The following is a 6543-nucleotide window of genomic DNA, read 5'->3' as shown; positions in this document are numbered from 1 at the left end:
TGTATCGTCCTCGGCAACGGACAACGCATCAAACAGCTCGCCGTTCAGATGGAAGTTCTAAAACATGGAGGACAGTTGTAATAATTATCAAACAGCTCTCCGTTCAGACGGAAGTTCTAAAACATGGAGGACAGTTGTAATAATTATCAAACAGCTCTCCGTTCAGATGGAGGTTCTAAAACATGGAGGACAGTTGTAATAATTATCAAACAGCTCTCCGTTCAGATGGAAGTTCTAAAACATGGAGGACAGTTGTAATAATTATCAAACAGCTCTCCGTTCAGATGGAAGTTCTAAAACATGGAGGACAGTTGTAATAATTATCAAACAGCTCTCCGTTCAGATGGAAGTTCTAAAACATGGAGGACAGTTGTAATAATTATCAAACAGCTCTCCGTTCAGACAGAAGTCTTTCATATTTACATGAATTCCACAGATAATGTATTAATAATATAAATAATGATGTTAGGATTATTATTATTAGGGTGTGTGTGTGTGTGTGTGTGTGTGTGTGTGTGTGTGTGTGTGTGTGTGTGTGTGTGTGTGTGTGTGTGTGTGTGTGTGTGTGTGTGTGTGTGTGTGTGTGTGTGTCTCACCCTGCGGTTGGTGAAGATGCTATAACACTCTTTAATCAGGATGGTCTTGATCATGCTTTTGTCCATGATACACAGAACAGGCTGCCTCCCATCATAGATCCTTCACAGAGGAGAAACACACAGACACCTGGATTAAACCACTATATATACACCTACAGTGAGGGAAAAAAGTATTTGATCCCCTGCTGATTTTGTACGTTTGCCCACTGACAAAGAAATTATCAGTCTATAATTTTAATGGTAGGTTTATTTGAACAGTGAGAGACAGAATAACAACAACAAAATCCAGAAAAACGCATGTCAAAAATGTTATAAATTGATTTGCATTTTAATGAGGGAAATAAGTATTTGACCCCCTCTCAATCAGAAAGATTTCTGGCTCCCAGGTGTCTTTTATACAGGTAACGAGCTGAGATTAGGAGCACACTCTTAAAGGGAGTGCTCCTAATCTCAGTTTGTTACCTGTATAAAAGACACCTGTCCACAGAAGCAATCAATCAATCAGATTCCAAACTCTCCACCATGGCCAAGACCAAAGAGCTCTCCAAGGATGTCAGGGACAAGATTGTAGACCTACACAAGGCTGGAATGGGCTACAAGACCATCGCCAAGCAGCTTGGTGAGAAGGTGACAACAGTTGATGCGATTATTTGCAAATGGAAGAAACACAAAAGAATTGTCAATCTCCCTTGGCCTGGGGCTCCATGCAAGATCTCACCTCGTGGAGTTGCAATGATCATGAGAACGGTGAGGAATCAGCCCAGAACTACGCGGGAGGATCTTGTCAATGATCTCAAGGCAGCTGGGACCACAGTCACCAAGAAAACAATTGGTAACACACTACGCCGTGAAGGACTGAAATCCTGCAGCGCCCTCAATGTCCCCCTGCTCAAGAAAGCACATATACAGGCCCGTCTGAAGTTTGCCAATTAACATCTGAATGATTCAGAGGAGAACTGGGTGAAAGTGTTGTGGTCAGATGAGACCAAAATCGAGCTCTTTGGCATCAACTCTACTCGCCGTGTTTGGAGGAGGAGCAATACTGCCTATGACCCCAAGAACACCATCCCCACCGTCAAACATGGAGGTGGAAACATTATGCTTTGGGGGTGTTTTTCTGCTAAGGGGACAGGACAACTTCACCGCATCAAAGGGACGATGGACGGGGCCATGTATCGTCAAATCTTGGGTGAGAACCTCCTTCCCTCAGCCAGGGCATTGAAAAAGGGTCGTGGATGGGTATTCCAGCATGACAATGACCCAAAACACACGGCCAAGGCAACAAAGGAGTGGCTCAAGAAGAAGCACATTAAGGTCCTGGAGTGGCCTAGCCAGTCTCCAGACCTTAATACCATAGAAAATCTGTGGAGGGAGCTGAAGGTTCGCTAAATGTCAGCCTCAAAACCTTAATGACTTATAGAAGATCTGCAAAGAGGAGTGGAACAAAATCCCTCCTGAGATGTGTGCAATCCTGGTAGCCAACTACAAGAAACGTCTGACCTCTGATTGCCAACAAGGGTTTTTCCACCAAGTACTAAGTCATGTTTTGCAGAGGGGTCAAATACTTATTTCCCTCGTTATAATGCAAATCAATTTATAACATTTTTGACATGTGTTTTTCTGGATTTTTTTGTTGTTATTCTGTCTCTCAATGTTCAAATAAACCTACCATTAAAATTATAGACTGATCATTTCTTTGTCAGTGGGCAAATTTACAAAATCAGCAGGGGATCAAATACTTTTTTCCCTCACTGTACATGGTACACAGAACAGACTGCCTCCCATCATAGATCCTTCACAGAGGAGAAACACACACACACCTGGCTTAAACCACCTCATATAAAACTACATATAAAACATTATTCTTGTTGTTACTGTTGATATTACTATTATTATTCATGGTCACATGATAGCTTGAGCAGGTGAAGAATTGAGCATAGTACAGTTGTGAGTCAACCTAGTACAGTACAGCCAACTGAACTCACCCCCAGATTCTCCCGTACTTCTGAAAGCACTCTGTGTCAAAGTTAGTGAAACCCTGGAGAGAGAGAGAGAGAGAGAGAGAGAGAGAGAGAGAGAGAGAGAGAGAGAGAGAGAGAGAGAGAGAGAGAGAGAACAGAGAGAACAGAGAGAGAGAGAGAGAGAGAGAGAGAGAGAGAGAGAGAGACATGGAGAGAGAGTACAGAGAGAGAGAGAGAGTACAGAGAGAGAGAGGGAGAGAGAGAGAGAGAGAGAGAGAGAGAGAAAAAAAACAGCTGATTCATGCCTGAACAGAGAACACACCTGAAACAGGTCAGGGTTCAGGAGGGATGAACACCTGAAACAGGTCAGGGTTCAGGAGGGTTTGTTCTGTTCTGTTCTGTTTTACGGCCCCCAGGGGCAAGCAACACAACTTCTAGACTTATCATGTCTCATATGACCTTTTGTTTATCTATTGTTTAAACAACCTGCTAGTCATTTTTGTCCTTCTCAATGTATTATTTTACATGGGGGGGGGGGGGGAAACACTATTGTGTAAAACATGTAAGAGATGTTTACTATGAATGTGGACAACGTGGTCCTCTGTAGCTCAGCTGGTAGAGCACGGCGCTTGTAACGCCAAGGTAGTGGGTTCGATCCCCGGCACCACCCATACACAAAATAATGTATGCAGGCATGACTGTAAGTGGCTTTGGATAAAAGCGTCTGCTAAATGGCATATTATTATTATATTATTACAAACCTTTTTATACTCCATCATTGTGCCAAGGTAAGGTAGGGGTTTGGGTCCAGGGATCCCCATCTTAGTGAATACACCATAGGGCCAGTATCCATACCTATACACACACACACACACATTAACTAGTAATATATTCTAGAGAAGTATTTCCAAAAAATAAAAACATATCTTTAACTATGCATTGTTGGAAAATGACCCCTAAGTAAGCATTTCACTGTTAGTCTACACCGGTTAACTACCATGCATGTGGCATATAACATTTGATTTGATGTAATACAATTTCATTTGAAGTCCTTACACCACTATGAGGGTGATGAGGAGGGCCAGGAGTGTCCAGGTCTCAGCAGAGAAGTAGGGCAGAAAACTCATCTTTCCTCCGGTTCGGCTCCCTGCTGCTTCTAAAAACAAAGGTCCCGTTTTCTCTCAGGCTCGGTTCGAGTTCACTTGTCCAATGGTCTGACAGGATTTGAGTTGTTTTTTTCTGTCCGGTTCTAGTGTGGTTCGACTACCGACCTTTGCTCTTCTCGGTATTCTGTTTGGGACAGTACAACTTGCGCGTGATTGTTGTATCCCATCGGAAAGGTGTGAAGCTAGCCACAATAAGGATGAGCCACAATGGAATTTGCGGTTCGCGTTCAGAATAAGAGTCCCATATTGAAACTGATGCAAACGGATACAAATAATGGAATAATGCCATATTTGGACTAGGTAAAGCTGAACAAGGTTGGAATGTTATTATATTAATTAAACAAAAGACAATAAGTAGTTAATTTGACACACACAAAAATAATAGTTAAAGTCACACTGTGGCTGTATTAGACTTCAGAATTGCATTGGGGCAAACTTCTATTGCACTGTACAGTGTTACCTCTGGGTCTTGGGTCCATGAAACGTGAAGAATTTACACTAATATTAGCGTCGCAGCTCTTCCTGCAGGACTTTAACTGTGAGAAATCACCTGATTGAGATGATTTTGTCAACATCTACGTGCACTAATATCATATGCAGGCAGGTAGAATAGTGGTTAAGAGCGTTGTGCCAGCAACCGAAAGGTCGCTGGTTCTAATCCCCGAGCCGACTAGGTGAAAAATCTGTCGATGTGCCCTTAAGCAAGGCACTTAACCCTAATTGCTCCTGTAAGTCACTCTGGATAAGAGTGTCTGCTAAATGACTTAAATGCAAATTTCCTTTGGGGCTAATTCACCACATGAGGAAGTGAAAACTCAAAAAAACATTAGCTAGATCGCTAACACTAAATATAACATCCACTGCTAGTATCATGTATTAATCTAACAGCACATTTTATGTCCTAAAAAAATCTTTGCAGTTGTAGCCTTTACATTAAAAAAAAAAATGAGGGGTTCAATTGGTATTGGTGTGTTGGTACCGATCACATGTACCATCCTCCTCCCTTACCTCTTCAAGGAATATCCCATAAGCCTCTACATTATGGACAAGGTATGTGTATGAAAACCATTATCAAAACAGTTTATTTTTTCATTCCCATTTACCACAAAAAAACTAGATATGAATACTGTAGTGTGCATGTTTTGTTAATCATCTGTATAATTACTATTTTGGGGATTCACAGACTTCACCCTCCCTACACCTCTGAAGCAGGAAGCACCAGTGACTCTGTTAATAAAAAAGTGGTCAGATGACGCAGATGCTAACCTACAGGACTGTTTTGCTAGCACAGACTGGAACATGTTCCGGGATTCTTCAGATAGCATTGAGGAGTACACCACATCAGTCACTGGCTTCATCAATAAGTGCATCGATGATGTCGTCCCCACAGTGACTGTACGTACATACCCCAACCAGAAGCCATGGATTACAGGAAACATCCGCACTGAGCTAAAGGGTAGAGCTGCCGCTTTCAAGGAGCGGGACTCTAACCCGGACGCTTATAAGAAATCCCGCTATGCCCTCCGACGAACCATCAAACAGGCAAAGAGTCAATACAGGACTAAGATTGAATCGTACTACACCGGCTCTGACGCTCGTCGGATGTGGCAGGGCTTGAAAACTATTACAGACTACAAAGGGAAGCACAGCCGCGAGCTTCCCAGTGACACAAGCCTACCAGACGAGCTAAACCACTTCTATGCTCGCTTCGAGGCAAGCAACACTGAAGCATGCATGAGAGCACCAGCTGTTCCGCATGACTATGTGATCACGCTCTCCGTAGCCGATGTGAGTAAGACTTTTAAGCAGGTCAACATTCACAAGGCCGCAGGGCCAGACGGATTACCAGGACGTGTACTCCGAGCATGTGCTGACCAACTGGCAAGTGTCTTCACTGACATTTTCAACATGTCCCTGACTGAGTCTGTAATACCAACATGTTTCAAGCAGACCACCATAGTCCCCGTGCCCAAGGACACTAAGATAACCTGCCTAAATGACTACCGACCCGTAGCACTGACGTCTGTAGCCATGAAGTGCTTTGAAAGGCTGGTCATGGCTCACATCAACACCATTATCCCAGAAACCCTAGACCCACTCCAATTTGCCTACCGCCCCAACAGATCCACAGATGATGCAATCTCTATTGCACTCCACACTGCCCTTTCCCACCTGGACAAGAGGAACACCTACGTGAGAATGCTATTCATTGACTAAAGCTCAGCATTCAACACCATAGTGCCCTCAAAGCTCATCACTAAGCTAAGGATCCTGGGACTAAACACCTCAATCTGCAACTGGATCCTGGACTTCCTGACGGGCCACCCCCAGGTGGTAAGGGTAGGTAACAACACATTTGCCATGCTGATCCTCAACACAGGGGCCCCTCAGGGGTGCGTGCTCAGTCCCCTCCTGTGCTCCATGTTCACCCATGACTGCATGGCCAGGCGTGACTCCAACACCATCATTAAGTTTGCTGACGACACAACAGTGGTAGGCCTGATCACTGACAACGATGAGACAGACTATAGGGAGGAGGTCAGAGACCTGGCCGTGTGGTGCCAGGATAACAACCTCTCCCTCAATGTGATCAAGACAAAGAAGATGATTTTGGACTGCAGGAAAAAAAAAGAGGACTGACTGCATCACCGCCTGGTATGGCAACTGCTCGGCCTCAGACCGCAAGGCACTACAGAGGGTAGTGCGTACGGCCCAGTACATCGCTGGGGCCAAGCTTCCTGCCATCCAGGACCTCTATACCAGGCGGTGTCAGTGGAAGGCCCTAAAAATTGTCAAAGACTCCAGCCACCCTAGTCATAG

The sequence above is a fragment of the Coregonus lavaretus genome (assembly GCF_964263955.1).
Source record: "Coregonus lavaretus genome assembly, contig: HAP1_SCAFFOLD_7467, whole genome shotgun sequence".
NCBI lineage: Eukaryota > Metazoa > Chordata > Actinopteri > Salmoniformes > Salmonidae > Coregonus > Coregonus lavaretus.
The sequence above is the reverse complement of the archived record's forward strand: the minus strand, read 5'-3'. Positions refer to the sequence as shown.